Here is a 19,789-nt window from a genome sequence, read left to right as displayed (position 1 = left end):
CAGGGACATGTGACCATGTCACCTGATAATGAAATCCATCTTAAATCTGGTACTTTTCCATTTAGGAGGAGGAGTGGGGACCCAGAGAGAGACAGAAGATTCTGCCTTGTGCCAATGCTATAAAAAGGGGTGGAGCAAGACAGAGAGGGCTGCCAGTCATGAGAAAACCCCTGCTTTCCACCTAGGATGTCTGCTGGAATTAACAAGGGCTGTACAGTTTTTAAAACAAACAAACAAACAAACCCTAGAAAGCATTTAGGTTTTAGCTATAGTTCATGTGACCTGAAACTTATCAAAATCAATGCTGTGGAAACAGTTCTAACTTCTAAGTTGCAGGTCTTACCCTTCAGTTACTTCAGGCTTTCTCTGCTCTGTGTCACACACCAATGGAGAGAGAAACTTCATCTGGTACTGGTCTTTATTCCTTTTCTTTCCAAGTAAGGATTGGTGGGCACTGGTGCATTTAGGTGTGGTTCTTGGTTTGAGAGTTGTGTCCATCTCTTCCTTAGAGACATATTATCTTGAATGAATAAGGTAAGGTCCTATGGGGATAGGCACTACCCAGAATTACTAGTAACAGCCCATCCCAAATAAGAACAGGAACAAGATTTTGTGTTCTACAACGAGATTGAGCCATTTGAAACAGTGCTTGTTACAGGGGCCTCCTTTATGGAGTGTAGCTTGTTCCCACTCCCCCAGGGATCTCTAGCCCCACAGAACACACATCATGGGTCTGGGCAAAGGAGGACAGTGCTGTGGGAAGGGGCTAATGCCTCTCTCAGGCTGGTATATGGAGAGAAGAAATTAGTGGAGAATGTCCCTTCCATGCACATATCCTGGAAAAATTATTCCTTGTCTTCCCTCCAACCATGTTAGGACTGAGTCCCATTGGTGGGGTGGGACTAGGTGGCAGTGCAGCTTGCCCTGACACTGCCTAGTTCACATGCACTCAGGACAAATAGCACAGCAGACTTAAATCTCCATGATCCTCACACATCCTCTGTTAAAGTAATGTCATTGGTCTTCTCCCTCCCTTTTTAAAAACCAGATTTTCTTCCTAATTTTAAAAGTTCAACTTTATAAACAAGGCATCTGCTGGTTAAGTCACACTTGGTACCCTTGGTAACCAAATGTACTTTGTCTGAACATGTACCCAACCTAACATTGAAAGGAAAACTCTGTAGCAGCTGGATCATTGTAAGCAGTAATCTGCTAAACCTTTTGAAATATATCTTGTGAGCCTCTCCATAATTACTGACTCTATATAAATGTCATTTTTCTGTCCTGATAAGAACCCAACAGTATAGTTAGGTCACATTTTCACTTATTCCCCCACCCCCGAAACAGTTTTTATCCCGGCTATGAAATCAAAAAGTAACATTCGCGCATGCGCGTGCGCATACACACACAGAGTATCTTTCCAACAAAGATGCATTTTTTATATTTTGTGAGAATCCAACAAGCCATGTACAGAAAGAACAACTACAATTTATAATTGAACTTTTACATTCCCCTTCTTTCCCCATATGCTTGTAAGCCTTAAATCGAAAAAGTTGTGTGTTTTTCTCTTTGACAACAAATTAGGTCTTAAAGGACTACATCTTCTTGATAATCTCATTTTTAAAAAGAGCAGAAGTTGTTTCCTGAGGTGATACTTTGACCTCAACTATTTTTTGTGGGATTTGCAAGTTATATTCTCCTATTTTATGTATGCACATTTCCCCTGTTGTTGTGTCAGACACATACAAACAATAGCTATCTAGGAGAAACCATGAAACAGATTCACTTTTGTGGATAGTCACAGAATGATATCCACTAGTAGTCTCACTTGACTTCAGTGGGGCTACTCATACGAGTAAGCACTCACTGATATGAGTACCTGTTTCACAGTTAGGCCCATTTTATTGTCAACTGCAAAAGTAAGTAACAATTATAATAATCTTATACCACTTAGGTGATAAGATACCACTCTTGTACCCGAGAAAGGTGGCAGGTTATAGGCAAGTGTTCTAAAATGGCTTGAATTTTTGGTGGAGGGGCACACAGCTGTCCCTCTACCACTAGCCCCCTCACTTATGGAGTCCCACAAGAATCAGTTCTAAACAACATCTACACACAGCCATTGGGGAAACTGCTTCGACAATATGGACTCAACTGCCAGCGATATGCAGATGACACACAGAACTATCCTTCACCATGTATGACAATACCACTACCACCAAGATGGCCCAGTGCTTGGACAAGATCACTTGGACAAGATGGATGAAGCTGCACCTGAGAAACACAAAAGTGATGTTGGTGGGCAGATGAGAGCACTTTAGGAGTTTTCATCTATGGTGTGGTCTCCTTTATTTGAAAATACTCACCCACAATTAGTCAATTAAGCCTCTAGAGAGTGTTCCGGGATTCCTCACTGATGCTGAGCTGTCACATGGCAGCATCCTCAGGTAATGCTTTCTCTTGGTGGCCAGGAGACTTCCCCATACTGGTGGATAATGACCTGTCCTCTTTATTACCTCCTTTCTGGACTTCAGCAATGCAGTGTTCATACGCATAAAGCAATCAGCTATTAGAAAACTCCAACTGGTACACAAAGCTTCTGCGCATCTTAGCAGCAGCACAGGCTACTGCCAATACATCAAACCTGGCTTCCCATAGACTATCTAGTCATGTTCAAGGTCTCAGTTCTTCTCTTCCAGGTGCTCAATGTCCTGGGCCCCAGATATCTAAAAGATTGCCTAAAGCTCCAGATGAAGATCATAACTCCACTTCTCAGGAACTTTCAACCACAAGGGTAAAGCTCATCTGCTCAGCACACAGAACTTTCTTGGGGGTTCTGTCTGAGACAATGCAACAAGCTCCCATAGAAGGTACAAACGTTGTCACCTTCCTCTCCAAGTGCAAGGTGCAGTTCAGTCTTGACTTAATAAAACACATAGCGGCATTTCAAATAAAAACAGAATTCTCTTTAGATGTGGCCAAACGGTGCTGATGTTTGCTTTATAGTAATATTCTAGTAAACACATTTACTGGCAGTAATACTTCTAGCACATATTAGAGAATAATTGCAGAAAGTGATTTTTTTCCCAGCTTGCAAATGCGAGTACTTGTCTTGGACACTCTATTTAAAAACTCAACTCTATGAGGAATAGAAAAATATGAGGTAACTCAACTGTCTGATCAAAACTCAACAAAAAGGTTTGGATTTCACTTATTAAAAACATTCACAAATAGTCCAGGAATGATCTTCAAATTTAAGATTATTCATAGCAGTTATTCTCTGAATGATTTCATGTAATTAATTAAATTATAAACTCAAACTACAAAACAGAAGGCTCTTAATTCATAAACGGGGGTGAGGAGTGAGGTGTGGGGCCAATCAAACTATTGAATAAACTGCTCAGATCTAATTAGAAGCGTTTGAAACAACAGTGGTCACTGAGTTCTGCATTTGTGCCACAGCTGTTAGTGACATAACCCATATTCTAGTTTAAAAATTATATTTGTGTTGCAAATAAGGATATTAACTTTAGGAAGGCCTCAAATCTTCAGGGAAAATACACTTTCTCTCACTCTCTCTCTAGGTGAAATTCACTTTCCCTGCTTGGCACAAAGTCTAAATAAATGCCAATAAGTGCTGGAATCCACCCCTTGTGAATATGGCATAGCTCTTTTACAGCTACCAATCCACTCTAAACCAACAGCCCATTATATGGGAGCTCTCTGTGCTTCCTAAATGCAATGTCAGTGTTCTCCCTCCATGTCCTACCCCAATGCTTCATTTCACACTAGCATATCAGAGCTGGCTCAGTGCTCATCAACCTGGTGTGCATAGTGTACAAAAACTTTCCTGTATGACTGCTCCATTTATATGTCCCCATCCCATACTAGAAGTATATTGCCTTAAAAAACAAAAACAAACAACACCTAGATGCACTTCAGATCTGCGCCCACAGACTGATTACACTGGCAGAGTAAATAAGAGCTATAAAACAATGGAGTTGTCAGTGTTTGTCATTAATACCACAGAAGAGGAAGAATTCCAGGATTAGAGTAGTGAGAAATCACAGGTGAAATATACCAGAAGTGTTGCTTGTTGCCCGTTTTCTAAAATAATTTCCCAGTAATTTGTAGTGCTATAGTTCTTTCTTGCCTTTCATATTTCTTATATAACTATGTTCTATCACTGAAGAAAAAATATTTCTCAAATTCAATATGTTTGTATAACACAAAAACCCTCCTCTCCCCTCTTCAGTGTATTCAACATGGTGCAGTCAAGGCTGCTTCTTTGCCCAATATTCTGTATGGCACTACTCCTTGAATCCCTCAACTTACTTCCAGTGCCCTTCTGCTTCAAGTTCAGACTCCCATCTTCACATTCAAAGCTCTGCCCCTGCCTGGATCGGTCTTCATTGCCCAGTAAGTATCCTTTGCTCCGTTGCTTTCATCTTCTTCTGCTCATGTACCTGTGCCTTTCTTTATGTTAGTCCCTGTTCCTGGAAGGCACCACTATCCATTTCACCTACCCTATTGTCTTCCTACTTGGAGTCCTACTAACACCTCTCTATAACAGGGACAATGAGAAAAATCAAAGACTCATTCACTATTATATACATGCAAGCCACAAGCAGCAGTGCTGTTATGGATTGTGAGTGCATAAATTACATTCGCTTTTTCAGCCAACTTTCCACCACAAACAATTCTCAACCGGCTTCTAAATTCTTGCTTTCACTATTTATACGTGTGTATGTGCTTTTAACTGTAGACCCCTTTTAGAAAGTCATTCCCCAGCAGTTACCACCCAATGACCTCTCAATCTTTAATAGTACTTGAAATAAGAAATAACTGCAGTTTATCAGATAAAAATGGTGGCAACTTCACTTTTTAAATGGTATGGGTGTATGGGTGTGCCTCAGGACACTATTTTCTCATGATCAGGATAAGAAACGGGGCAAACACATCAGCACTAATAGGAAGTATCATCTGCTTCTATCCACCTTCTCTCTGTTCTCAGAGTGCAGTCATCACCACAGATGGTGATAGCCTGCTGTCTAACGTTTTGGAGTTCTGAATTTTTTTAATACAATGAGTTTTCCTATGGGTTGTGGTACAATGCCACCCTGATGGTGTAAATTCTTAAAGTGAGTCTAGATGGGGCCTGAACTCCTCTTACTAGTATTCTCAAGAAGCAGTGTTTGGAGCAGGATGGGGTTAAACTTCTGCTCTTTATCCAGCTGCGATTGTGGAGCTTAATCTGTAGTTGAAAGGGTGAGGTGGGGCATGTAAGCAGCTGTTACCAAGAGCAATGAAAGTAGGGCTATCCCTTTAGTATGAAGTTCAGTAAATGAATGGTTGTCATCCTCCCAGTTATATCAGGGTGCAAAGGTCAGTCCTAAACCAAATTTTCTGTATAGTAGATCACATTGTTACCACTAAACTACTGGGCTGTCCAGACAGAACAGGGCTGAAAGAAATAATCTGCTAGGGCTGGATCATGCAGTTGCCATGACCCCTGACACAGACCAGGAACCAAAACATGACTCAGATATAGAGAGAGTCACAATAACTTTACCCCTCACACACCAGGCCAGCTGTGTTGGTTGGTTGCTTAGGGAATGGGATAGAGTCAAGGCTTCACCCCCTAGTTATCTTTGCCCATCCACTTGCAAGGCAGTGGGATTAGCAGACTCACAGAGGCTGTTTTCCTTCCCATGCTATGACTCACAATCAGGTTAGCTTGTGCAGACAATCCTGGGGATAGGATCAAACTGATTAAGAACCACAGGAGAAAGCTAGATAACAGCCATAATACCCCTTCCCCCCCCACCCCCCAGAAGTTGACTTCAGAAAAATCAAAACATGCTTCTAAATTTTGAGGTGAAACAAGCTTAACTTGACACTAGCTATACTAGAATGGACTGGAGATTTGTTTGGCTTGCCTGACAAAAACTGCCTAGGCATCTCAAGGCTCTAAGTGCAAGTCTCAGTTGCAATGATATGCACATGCAGAGTGAATCTCTCCACTGGATAGCAGACTAACTGACTTAAGCCAGCTGTTCTGGCCTCCAGGTAGCAGATGTAGCATCCCGTTCTGCTTTCTGAAAATGGAGCGTTCACACCAAATTAACCTGGGGCAAGATCAATTGTCATCAGTAAAGGAATTAACTTAAGTCTGATTTTGCAGCTGGGATGTGCACTGCAACTGGGATGTGTCTATGAAAAGCGAAGCAAGTATTTTATAATGTAAAAATCTTTTAGGGCATCCTCCATTCTTCCACTATTATTCCTTTGGGTTTGAAGAAATGACTACAAGAGAAGGATAGATGGTACCAGTAGTTAGGGCACTAGCCTGTGACTTGGGTTCAATTCCTTTCTCTGACACAGACTTCCTGTGTGACTTTGGGCAAATCATTTAATTTTTCTTTGCTACAATTCCCCATCTGGGACTAAAAATAGGGATAGTAGTACTTCCCTACTGCACAGGGTCCGGGGGCCTCAGCTACTGTCATAAAGGGTGCCATATAGAGATAGCAATATTACACTTCCTACTCATCCCTTATTGCATAAAATTAGTATCATATTAGTGAACACACATTTATACAATTGGAAGTTCCTACCTGACTCATCCATAGAAGGCTAAAATTAAGGGGATTCTTGTCCTTTTCCAGTCTTTCTGTACCTTAAATGGAGGTGAACAATGTGGTTGCAAATCCAAGATAGTGAATAAAAATGACTGTCTAATCTGAACAGTTACTTCAGAACACACCATTTAATGCCACACAATACATACTGCTTGATAGATGTAAAGATTGTGCTAGTTATTCAGAGCATTCACAAAAAGAGAGCAACGGACCTTTTAGTCCCTTTAATATTCTACTCCTCCTTCCGGTCAGTCAGTCAGTCTCTCTAAATAAAGAGCATGGCGGTTTCATTGTACATACTGAACATGTGTAAAGCACTTTCATTTCTTCTGTAAAACCTGCAGCACTTGCTGCCATAGTAATGCTCCTACTCTGGTGCAAATGTGCTCGTAGAATGACACCTGGTGGCTAGACAAATGAACGACAAGACATTCCCCTGTCATTCCATTTCCTACTCCCTTCTCTCTGTTCTCAGAGTGCAGTCATCACTAATTAGAAATACATTACTGTTAGGTGTTAAACAGGAGGTTCTCTTGTGTACTTATAAAATACAGAAGAGCCTGTGTAGAAAGTCAAAGCAAAATTATACACTACATGTGCAATTTTTCAAAATCTAGTTTGGACATTTACATATAATAGTATCTTTAATACAACTGCGTGAATGAAGCTGCAGACAATTCCCTGTGTGGAGTGTTTTGCTTCTTTTCTCTTTGCCTCATTTTTACAACAGCTCTCGTTCAATATATAGCAGCATTTCCATGGTATGGTCTGTCTCGGTTTAGGACTCAGCCATAAACAATTACTCCAAGCTGAGGAATACAAAATTACACACTTAAAATACTATTTTAAAAAGAAAACCATTTGGCTGTTAAATTTTAAGGATGAAAAATAAATTGTCTGCAGGCTCTCAACATTCTCTGCACTAATAACTCACAAATGTCTTTGAATTAAAAAACATCTGGCAACCGTTTAGTTAAAAGCAATTAAGAAATATACTGAAATCTAGAAAATAGCTCAGTAACTAAACACCAATAAATACTTTACCTGAAATGTTATGCAAAACATAAGGCTTGCAGCCTCTTGTTATTCAGATATAACACTGAAAACAGATAGATAGAAGCTTTCTTGTGGAGGGGTTGGAACAATGGTAAACCATGTGGAAAACAACCATGAAAATATGAACATTGCAGACACTTGCATCAGATAGGGAAAGCTTTGAAATACATTGGCTTTAGAAAAAGGGAGTTCTGAGCAGATATTTTCTGTTTTTTTTCTTCGTCTTTATTAGGAAAATGTACATGCAGAGGATTTTTATAGCTTGTCAGTTCATTTGCCCACACTGTTTCTTCATCACCATGAAGACAATTCTTGGTGATACGATTGGCTGCTGTAGAGAGGATTATGATGTTGCAAACAGAGGACTATGGTGCTGATTCCTAGTCACGTGAAGTCTGCTTTGTATTGTTCCCCTGATGCAAAGCAGGCTAAAACTCAGTGAGGATCCAGCAACGTAAGGATTTCGCTTGTGTAAGGAGACACTTTGGGTGGCAGGCCCTTTTGTGGCTCCTAAACCACTACCCTACCCAGCTGCCAGTGTAGGGGATGTGGCTGGGACACACCTCCACTTGACAACTAGGAGGCTTGAAGCCACCTTTGTACCTTCCCCACCTCAGCACAGTTGGACATAGCTTAGGATCAAACCTATGACTTAGAGTGAGAAAGTAGCAGCTGATACAGAAGAATCTAAGTATTCCTACTAAGAAAAATAAGGGTTAAAATAAAGGTGTTTATAATATATAAGCAAAATTGCCTCCATGCATAAACGCTCTCTGGAGTAGTGGTCATTAACGTCTTAGTATGCTACAACTAAAGGAGAATGTTATAGTATATAATGATTCACAAAGGCCAGGCTCAGTAAACTATGCCTAGTTGCTTTGTAGCGCAAAAGCTAGCTGACAGGCAGCAAGTTGTACACATGGGCTTGCTGCTCAACCGAATTTATACATAAAGAATTTAAAGCCTGGGCAGATTCAATAATTTATGGAGGGTTTCCCAAATAAAAAGCATAGCAACAGAAGGCGTGACCTTCCACAGTATCAACTTTAAAGCTGGATATTGCCAAGAGACAAGTAAAGCTGTTAGACTAGGAGTATGCACAGAGCTAATCCTTGAGATACAGTGGAGTCAGATCAAAGATAGCACTGTAAAGGCAGAGGGAGGATTTTTAAACATGGCCATTTAAACTGCTGACAACTGATGGAGCTCAATTAAGGTTTGCAATATCATGTTAGACCGGCCAGAATTTTAAATACATAATGCCCAGAGACTAACAATATAAACACCAGTTTTAGTCTTATCCCTCCATGGATGCAATACACCTGGTGACAACAGAAGATGGACATTATTTAAAAAACAAAACAAAAACCTTTGATTCATTGTAAGTTTTCTTAAAGAATTTTTTTAAAAAAAGTGAAATTCTTGATCAGCAGGCAAGTATTAATAAAAGAAAAGGAGTACTTGTGGCACCTTAGAGACTAACCAATTTATTTGAGCATAAGCTTTTGTGAGCTACAGCTCACTTCATCGGATACATACTGTGGAAAGTGTAGAAGATCTTTTTATATACACACAAAGCATGAAAAAATACCTCCTCCCACCCCACTCTCCTGCTGATAATAGCTTATCTAAAGCGATCATTCTCCTTACAATGTGTATGATAATCAAGTTGGGCCATTTCCAGCACAAATCCAGGGTTTAACAAGAATGTCTGGGGAGGGAGGGGTAGGAAAAAACAAGGGGAAATAGGCTACCTTGTATAATGACTTAGCCACTCCCAGTCTCTATTCAAGCCTAAGTTAATTGTATCCAATTTGCAAATGAATTCCAATTTAACAGTTTCTCGCTGGAGTCTGGATTTGAAGTTTTTTTGTTGTAATATAGCAACTTTCATGTCTGTAATCGCGTGACCAGAGAGATTGAAGTGTTCTCCGACTGGTTTATGAATGTTATAATTCTTGACATCTGATTTGTGTCCATTTATTCTTTTACGTAGAGACTGTCCAGTTTGACCAATGTACATGGCAGAGGGGCATTGCTGGCACATGATGGCATATATCACATTGGTGGATGTGCAGGTGAACGAGCCTCTGATAGTGTGGCTGATGTTATTAGGCCCTGGGATGGTGTCCCCTGAATAGATATGGGGGCACAGTTGGCAACGGGCTTTGTTGCAAGGATAGGTTCCTGGGTTAGTGGTTCTGTTGTGTGGTATGTGGTTGCTGGTGAGTATTCGCTTCAGGTTGGGGGGCTGTCTGTAGGCAAGGACTGGCCTGTCTCCCAAGATTTGTGAGAGTGTTGGGTCATCCTTCAGGATAGGTTGTAGATCCTTAGTAATGCGTTGGAGGGGTTTTAGTTGGGGGCTGAAGGTGACGGCTAGTGGCGTTCTGTTATTTTCTTTGTTAGGCCTGTCCTGTAGTAGGTGACTTCTGGGAACTCTTCTGGCTCTATCAGACTCCAGCGAGAAACTGTTGAATTGGAATTCATTTGCAAATTGGACACAATTAACTTAGGCTTGAATAGAGACTGGGAGTGGCTAAGTCATTATGCAAGGTAACCTATTTCCCCTTGTTTTTTCCTACCCACCCCCCCCCAGACGTTCTTGTTAAACCCTGGATTTGTGCTGGAAATGGCCCACCTTGATCATCATACACATTATAAGGAGAGTGGTCACTTTAGATAAGCTATTACCAGCGGGAGAGTGGGTTTGTTTGTGTGTGTGTGGGGGGGGGGGTGAGAAAACTTGGATTTGTGCTGGAAATGGCCCAACTTGATTATCATACACACTGTAAGGAGAGTGATCACTTTAGATAAGCTATTACCAGCAGGAGGATGGGGTAGGGGGAGGTATTTTTTCATGCTTTGTGTGTATATAAAAAGAAGATCTTCTACACTTTCCACAGTATGCATCCGATGAAATGAGCTGTAGCTCACGAAAGCTTATGCTCAAATAAATTGGTTAGTCTCTAAGGTGCCACAAGTACTCCTTTTCTTTTTGCTAATACAGACTAACACGGCTGTTACTCTGAAACCTGTCAAGTATTAATACTAACTGCCAAACTGTTTTTCAAAGATCTGTATTACACCACAGAATGACATTCAGCTACAGGAGATGACTTTTTTTTTAAATGGATCCATGTCAGCCAAACAGTAAGTATTGAAAGGCTTGTTATTACAAAAACAGTTGATTTTTGAAGGATAGTACAAAATGTTACTTTTTCTTTATGTGGACACACAAATAACCTGCAGAGTTTGTGAAACCCTGCTAGGAATCCAGTAAAATCTAAATGATAATATATAGCAACCTGCAGCTTCCTGTCTGCCTTTGTGCTGTGTATGATTAGGTGTCTCTAGTACACCTTTGATTTAAAGACTTATAAGAAACATCTAAGCACTTCAAGTACTGTTGTTAGACACTAATGAGCTTTGCCATGGTACATTAGCTTTGTTTTTCTGATGTCACTGTATATGCCAAGTAAAAATAATGCAGCGTGCTCTGAAAGGTTGCTTGTTTCACAATCATTTCCTTCTATGACACTGGTTATTTGTACTCTTATAGCACCTTTTATCCAAGTCTCTCAAACACATTACAAATGACAGCATCCTATAAATAGATAAAGAATTCCCATTTTAAAGATGAAGACATTGCGGCAAAGTAAGTGAAATGACTTGCCCCAAGTCATACAACAATTCAGTGGCAGAGCCAACGATAGGACTCCTAGGTTCTAAGTACTACTAGTCTAACCCGTTTCTGTTCAAGTGATACCATTTCACATTTAGCTTGCCATTGTCTGGCAAGTGTAGCATTTCAGAGAAATGCCTGCATTCATTGCTGTAATAATTTGTTTAAATTCTTCATGGATCTATCTGTAACTTGGTTGCAAAACTAGCTTGACTTTTTCTTATCATATAAACATTCACCCATTATATTAACATTTTTCCATATTTTTCTCATGATTATGTTATCTAACAAAACACCTCTGTGGAATGTTAAGAGATTAATTGGCCCTGAAGAAATCAGGGTGTTTGTGACCTTTTTTAAACAGGTAATGTCTAATAAAAATCTCAAAAACTCACTGGTATTTGGGAAGATTTTCTCTCCAGCCCAAGGAAAAATACATAACAAATGTATTATACACTATTTTCTCCTGCTGTGATAGGAAAGTTAGATTTGAGAAGGCTGAATTTAAAAGGTTAAAGACAAGAAAGACTATCTGCTAAATATCTGTATCCCTACCTCCTAAAGATATTTGGTCTCCTGTTTGGCAGCCTTCATTACTCCCTTTGTGATACTCTCTACTATATTTTGAGGTATATATTTAAACATAGAAATTAACCTATTTTTCTTGACTATATTTCAGATTCATACTATATAGAAGGCCTTGTATTCACTAGGTAATGAATTGTGCCTTTCAGATTGTTAGGGAATAAGAAGCCCTTTCTCCTTCTTTCATGCTCATAAAATGTACTTGGGGATTATTTTCACTTTTGTTACCTAGTCCCTCCTTGAATTCATAACTAATGCATTAGTAGGGCTATTAGTATTTTGAGATCAAGCACTAGTTCATATAGCTTTCAGCTTGAAAGGTAGGTCTTAAGAGACAAATAATAAAAATGTGCTAGAAGATAAGTACCAGTACTAGCTGTATATAAAAAGTTTATTTTTTGCATTCAGACTACTATCTACACGGTGTATTTTTCAACCAAGGGCTACAAATGAGTAGTCTTTCTTGCATCGCTGCTTCTCCTGATCAGAGTAAAATTTCTGCCATGATTCTCTAGTACTATTTTTTTCCCCCTTAAGTAGTTTCATTAGTATGCAGGATTAGATGATATTTTTTAAACAAAAACACCTTAAGTTTTTAAAACTAAAGCAAACATTCTCCCCCTCTTTCTTTGCTCCCCCCATCCAAAAACCAAAAAAAAACCCCAAAACAAAAAAAAACAAAAAAACACCCTACTTTGATGTCTATAATCCTGTTCTTCAGCTGTGGTAGGTGGCTGGTGCCTATGAATTTGCTATAGTATATTCGGCATTCTTTACATACAATACAAAGAAAAAAAAAAGCCTCTTTCTACCCATAAGGTGTCCAGCTGACCATTTATTTCTAATGTCCTTTAATATGCTGCACTGTTACAGCTTTCATGTTTGACAAACATCTGTCTCACAATAAATTAGCTTGATATGACTTAACATAGAATCATAAAATCATAGAATATCAGGGTTGGAAGGGACCTCAGGAGGTCATCTAGTCCAACCCCCTGCTCAAAGCAGGACCAATCCCCAATTAAATCATCCCAGCCAGGGCTTTGTCAAGCCTGACCTTAAAAACTTCTAAGGAAGGAGATTCTACCACCTCCCTAGGTAACGCATTCCAGTGTTTCACCACCCTCCTAGTGAAAAAGTTTTTCCTAATATCCAACCTAAACCTCCCCCACTGCAACTTGAGACCATTACTCGTTGTCCTGTCATCTTCTACCACTGAGAATAGTCTAGAACCATCCTCTTTGAATGGTAGTTCAAAGCAGCTCAGGTAGTTGAAAGCAGCTATCAAATCCCCCCCTCTTTCTTCTCTTCTGCAGACTAAACAATCCCAGTTCCCTCAGCCTCTCCTCATAAGTCATGTGTTCCAGACCCCTAATCATTTTTGTTGCCCTTCGCTGGACTCTCTCCAATTTTTCCACATCCTTCTTGTAGTGTGGGGCCCAAAACTGGACACAGTACTCCAGATGAGGCCTCACCAATGTCGAATAGAGGGGAACGATCACGTCCCTCGATCTGCTCGCTATGCCCCTACTTATACATCCCAAAATGCCATTGGCCTTCTTGGCAACAAGGGCACACTGTTGACTCATATCCAGCTTCTCGTCCACTGTCACCCCTAGGTCCTTTTCCGCAGAACTGCTGCCTAGCCATTCGGTCCCTAGTCTGTAGCGGTGCATTGGATTCTTCCGTCCTAAGTGCAGGACCCTGCACTTATCCTTGTTGAACCTCATCAGATTTCTTTTGGCCCAATCCTCCAATTTGTCTAGGTCCCTCTGTATCCTATCCCTACCTGCCACCGTATCTACCTCTCCTCCCAGTTTAGTGTCATCCGCAAATTTGCTGAGAGTGCAATCCACACCATCCTCCAGGTCATTTATGAAGATATTGAACAAAACCGGCCCCAGGACTGACCCTTGGGGCACTCCACTTGATACCGGCTGCCATCTAGACATGGAGCCATTGATCACTACCCGCTGAGCCTGACAATCTAGCCAACTTTCTACCCACCTTATAGTGCATTCATCCAGCCCATACTTCTTAAATTTGCTGACAAGAATACTGTTGGAGACCGTGTCAAAAGCTTTGCTAAAGTCAAGAAACAATACATCCACTGCTTTCCCTTCATCAACAGAACCACAGTAATCTCATCATAGAAGGCAATTAGATTAGTTAGGCATGACCTTCCCTTGGTGAATCCATGCTTACTGTTCCTGATCACTTTCCTCTCTTGTAAGTGCTTCAGGATTGATTCCTTGAGGACCTGCTCCATGATTTTTCCTGGGACTGAGGTGAGGCTGACTGGCCTGTAGTTCCCAGGATCCTCCTTCTTCCCTTTTTTAAAGATGGGCACTACATTAGCCTTTTTCCAGTCGTCTGGGACTTCCCCCGATCGCCATGAGTTTTCAAAGATAATGGCCAATGGCTCTGCAATCACAGCCGCCAACTCCTTTAGCACTCTCGGATTCAACGCATCCGGCCCCATGGACTTGTGCACGTCCAGCTTTTCTAAATAGTCCCTAACCACTTCTTTCTCCACAGAGGGCTGGCCACCTACTCCCCATGCTGTGTTGCCCAGTGCAGCAGTCTGGGAGCTGACCTTGTTTGTGAAGACAGAGGCAAAAAAAGCATTGAGTATATTAGCTTTTTCCACATCCTCTGTCACTAGGTTGCCTCCCTCATTCAGTAAGGGGCACACACTTTCCTTGGCTTTCTTCTTGTTGCCAACATACCTGAAGAAACTCTTCTTGTTACTCTTAACATATCTTGCTAGCTGCAGCTCCAGGTGTGCGATTTGGCCCTCTTGATTTCATTCCTACATGCCCGAGCAACAATTTTATACTCTTCCCTGGTCATTTGTCCAATCTTCCACTTCTTGTAAGCTTCTTACAGAGTGTCTAAATGACCTACTAAGAAGTCCTGAGAGAGAAATTTTATTAATGAAGATTTCTTCCATTTTGACACACTTTCATAAGATTGAGGTTGACAGACCTGGTAATTATTGGTCCTGATGGTCATTGTACTGCGTGGCTTTGCATCATGAGTTCATTGATGTAGTGCTGATTTGAAGAATTCCCTCTGTAGCTGTTGCTCCTCTTCATCATGCCACTGCTTTTGTTAAGTATTATTTACCATCTCTCACATGATTCTGTTGAGAAATGTACAGGGGCGCTGGAATAATTTGCACAGTGGGGGTGCTGAAAGCCATTGAACCAAACTGTTAACCCTGTTTATAAGGGAAATCACTTCAAGCCAGGGTGTGCAGCGGCACCCCCAGCACCAATGGAAATATTTTAATCTCATATTCTAATACAGATGATATGAGAAGTTATATTGATGTCTCAAGACAATTCAGCACATTGTTTGAATTATTCGATTTTTTTTTAATATAGAAGGACATCCTCTAACAGCTGTGTTTTTTTTTTTTTTTTAAGAGGTAGCGGGAACTCTGTTGGCAGCAGGGCCAGCTCCAGGCACCAGCGTTCCAAGCAGGTGCTTGGGGCTGCAGTTAGAAAGGGGCTGCAGTGTTTCCGCCATGGCAGCAATTCGGTGGCAGTTTCTCTGTCCCGCCGGCCGCAGCGGCAAATCGGCAGCAGCTTCTCCCTTTTGCCATCTGCGGTGGCAATTTTTTTTCACTGCTTGGGGTGGCAAAAACTGTAGAGCCAGCCCTGATTGGCAGTGTGACTGAGTGAACAATCCAATTTTTCATTTGGGTTCTGTGTTCACTTGATGCTTATTTGGCACAAAGTTAATTGGGTTCATTTTACTCAATTTTATTTTAGTGAGTGTAGAACTGTAACTAGTTTATGAAGGTAAATTCTGACATATGGAGAAAATTCACTTGTCCACATTTCCAGTTTATCATTAAGTGTACAGTAGAATGTTTAAAGGAAAAATATTTAGGATGATGGTAAGACATAATACCAACAGGGAAGCTGTAGGGGTTGAAAAGATTACTGTAATTTGATATTGCTATGAAAAGAAGGAGCTCCTGTTGCAAAGGTGAAGAACTTTGAGGAATTACTACTTAAATATACCAAAGCAGAGCTAGTGACCACGCTCATCCTTTGCCTAAGATCACTTCACTCATGTCTTCCTCATCAGATTCAAGATCTCTCAGTATTGCATTTAAGATTCTGCTAAATTCAGCTGCTGCCTACATTTAAGATCACACTCCCTTCTCTCACTCTGATGCGATCCTCTGCATTTAGAATCCCTTTCCTAACCCGCCCTATCACCATCTCCTTCTTTAAGTCCCTCCTTAAACTACACTGCTGTCATAAAGCCCATAATTTCATTCGAGTCTACTCCCATAAGTGTTTGTTTGTTTTTTTTAATATCTATACTGTGCTTCCCTGGATACACACAGGCTGTGGTCCAGCAGGAAGTGTTTTGGGTTATTAGACATGCTTGCTGATATTTCCTCTATTCTGTAGTCCTATACATGGTGGGTGTATAATAAACACACTCTTTAAACTGAGCTACACCCTCCTTTGCCAAGTGGTGATGACAAGGACAAAGTCATAATACATTTCCCTCCATAATTTCTCCGCCAGTAGGAAATAGCACATGGCAGACCACCTTCCAATTCAGCATCAATTCCAGACTGTCTTGTCTGATCCAATTATAGCTACTGCAGAGGTAATAAAAGGAGCTGAGACAGGTGAATGTAGTGGCACTAATAAAAAAGACAGCTTTATGATAATGACTTGCTTTTAAATGAAAAGCCTCAGAACCCAGGAGTCCAGTGAAAGTGTGATCTTAGAGTATGCAAAAGATACATATATTCTAATACTCTGTCTCACACGGTGCAGTCTGAAGGAGATAAACCAGTAGCTGTGCCACTAATTGGGGTAAAAGACCTCCCTTTCCGCAAGAGATGGGAGCTGAACAGTATAGTTTCAGTGAAAAGATGTAGGTACATTTATCAAGCACTTCTGAGGAAAAAACTGAAGACAAAGGAGAAAGAAGACTGTGTTCAATCAGAATAAGTATATCCAAGACAAAATGCCTACAACAGACTGTACTGTATAGAATGAAAATAGATGATTCAACAAACTTCCCTTTCCTTTGCAGGTTTACTAGGGGCTCTTCTCACCCTTGTTTCTTACTGTCCCCTCTGCCTGAGGTAAGAATGCCAACTTTTCTATCACTATATTCTACCAGCCTGCTCCAGTTAATGCAAATAGTAGTATTAAAGTACATCTTTATGAGGAAAACTAATGGTTTAAAAATAACTTGAAAAAATAATTTGATGAAGGTCTGTACTTAAAATCAAGAAGGATTCTAATATACATAGTATTTTACGTATAGATCCTTTGAGTTTTACACACACACAGAATCAAAGATGTCTGGTCCCATAAACATGTTAACATCGGAATCATCCAGGTGCCAACACTGCAACTGGCTCTCTGTAGGCAGAGCCCTATTTATTTCAAGAGGTTTCACGTTGGTAATTTCACTGAAGAACTCAAACCCCGAGTTGTTCTTATTCAGCCATCTTTGTTATTTTAGTAGTATGCTTTTGTTAAGCTTTTTGTTGGGGCAGAGTATTAGGTAAATGTAATCATATTTACATAATTAAGTCTTCATAAGGGACATACAAGCAAAGGACTAAAACTAAGAACAAAAGTGTCTGTCAGCATTACTTAAGTGCATTTCATTATAGCTTTTCCTTGGAATCCAAGATTGATTTTTGCAGTAAGAAAATTAATGCCAACCTTCTATCTGGATTGATTTCGAAAGGTTAAGACTGCATGATAAGAGTATTATTTAAAAAACAAAAACACCACCACACACTTTTAGAAGGAAGCAATCGAGAAGCAAGTCAAAGCCTCACCAGCTACATCCATTACTGCTAGTAGCCCTGTTTAGGTTTAGGGGTGAGTTCAAAGCTTTGTGGAGGAAGTTCTCCCCTTGTCCCCTTCATTTGGGGCTCAGCTGGAAAAAATATAATAATGGTACAATTTTAAAAGCAATTTCTAAATCCATAATCCCACGTTCAATCCTGATCCACTGACCACAGTGAAAATGAACGTGCAAGTTTTTGGTATTTGAGTCATACTCCTCCCCCTTCCCTCCCCCTCCCCCCACCCCAGGGAGGGTTGGGGACTTAAAATTTTGTTTTTTCAATGAAATAAAAAAATAAAAATCCTATAGAAAACAGGTTTTCTTCAAAGTTTTGTACCATCGCTTCTTGTTAGGCACCTAAATATGTATACATTGGCCTATAAGCTACTCCACTATACAATACATTTAGGAGCATATTTGTTTTACCACCTACATTTTCTGTGTATTTCTAGGGATGTCAACAATGAAGCAAAGGAAAAAAATGGTAATATTGCAAGTGTGCAAAATGAATGCAGTGATAGTATAAAAAAAGCAATTGAAAAGTGGAACAGGCTCTTGGTCTTCAGTGGAGGACCACACGTGGTGACCATTTATACACCTGAGTGTTGCCGAATTGTCCTCACAATTTATTTGTAGCCAGCTGAGCGGCTTGCGCAAAGGCTACAAGTAAATCCATTAACAGCAAAGGAAAAAAATTAAACAAGAACTCAATGTTGAACGAAATAGAGGAGGAAAGTCAAATGGAAATTAGAAAAGACTAAGATCCTTGAGGCTGATACTGTAGTGTTAGGGTTTGTGTAGAGCTAGAATTAGTTATCCATGCACAAAGAATATGTAACATGTGCTGGCCAGTGCAAGCAGTGTCTGATCATTCCAGTCTTTATTGCCTGATAGTTCTCATTGAGTCTAACGGGAAACCATCATCTTCCATGAGCTCAGAACAATTCTGAGCTGAGAACCTAACTGAGGAAAGCACTTGAGCATGGGTTTAAATCCCATTGCCTTCAATGGTGAGTAAATGCTTTCCTGAATAGGGATGTTCTCCTGAGTCAGGGCCAAAATGCTTAAAACAACTCCATGACTAAGAAAGTAATTCAGATGTAACTTCATAATAATGCATAGGTGGGTGATGGGGACAGTGGTCTGTAAGTAACTGCATCACTTGAAACTATGATAAATCATCAAGGTTTGGTCGGAGTACAGGTTTCAGCTCTTTCACCCACTGGTCTTCCAGAAGGGGAATGTGCTGCATTCAGAAAGCATGAAGGAACTCATGGTTGCTGGCATTGTGCATTTGACGGTTAGACATGAAAAGCAGATTCTGATAAACACTGTAAGGAAACAATTTCTGGCCACTACCTTTGCTGCTCTGGTTTAAAGAAATTAGGCCAAACTCTGTCCTTAATTAAACCTGTGCACTGCCAGTATATTTCAGTTACATTTTAGCCAGAAAACCTTCTATTAATCTTCAATCTGACTTTCCTCTATGGAAGGAACTAATCCACAACTTGCGGATTCCTTCTTGCTATGAAGTTACCCCAACCTATGTCTGAACATTCAGAAATATTTTGCCAGACCCTGGCATAGTGTATCAATGATTGATAATTAACCTATTTTGAGGTGTTCATTACTAGGAGATTAGCTTGACCGGAGAACGTTCAAAGTCATCCATTGTCAACTCAGTTAATTCTGTGAGGCATTTACCCTTGTGCACAGGGCCAGAACAAGGACTAAGCACCATTAAGTACCAAATAAATTGTCTCTGTGATTGACTAATAGTTTCTTAGGCATCAGCATTTTTAAAAAGGTACCTGTTTTTTGTTAAATTTACAAAGGGAGTTGAGGGTATCTGCCCCAGCAGAGATTCCCCAAGCATTGTGTGGATCTTGGGGATGGGATCAATGTTTAACCAACTTCCATTTTTAAGGAGGCAAATACTGCCTCTCCCTTGATGGAACAATTTGGGGAAAATTCCATG

The 19,789-nt window shown here is 40.4% G+C and overlaps 1 long non-coding RNA gene across 3 annotated transcripts in view; it reads right to left on the bottom strand.

The window, feature by feature from the left end:
* The window catches only part of LOC122465681, an 89,853-nt gene that overhangs the window by 38,122 nt on the left and 31,942 nt on the right, over window positions 1-19,789 (bottom strand). Inside the window, exon 5 of one of the 3 annotated variants that reach the window (XR_006290679.1) lies at window positions 344-500. The exons of 1 other annotated variant lie outside the window; for it this stretch is intronic. This is a non-coding gene — a long non-coding RNA (uncharacterized LOC122465681). Of the gene's footprint in view, window positions 1-343; window positions 501-6,753; window positions 7,451-19,789 lie in introns of those variants that run through there. One more of the 3 variants, XR_006290678.1, reaches the window with a different exon arrangement.

The sequence above is a fragment of the Chelonia mydas genome, chromosome 4 (assembly GCF_015237465.2).
Source record: "Chelonia mydas isolate rCheMyd1 chromosome 4, rCheMyd1.pri.v2, whole genome shotgun sequence".
Taxonomy (NCBI): Eukaryota; Metazoa; Chordata; order Testudines; family Cheloniidae; genus Chelonia; species Chelonia mydas.
The sequence above is the reverse complement of the archived record's forward strand: the minus strand, read 5'-3'. Positions and strand labels throughout refer to the sequence as shown.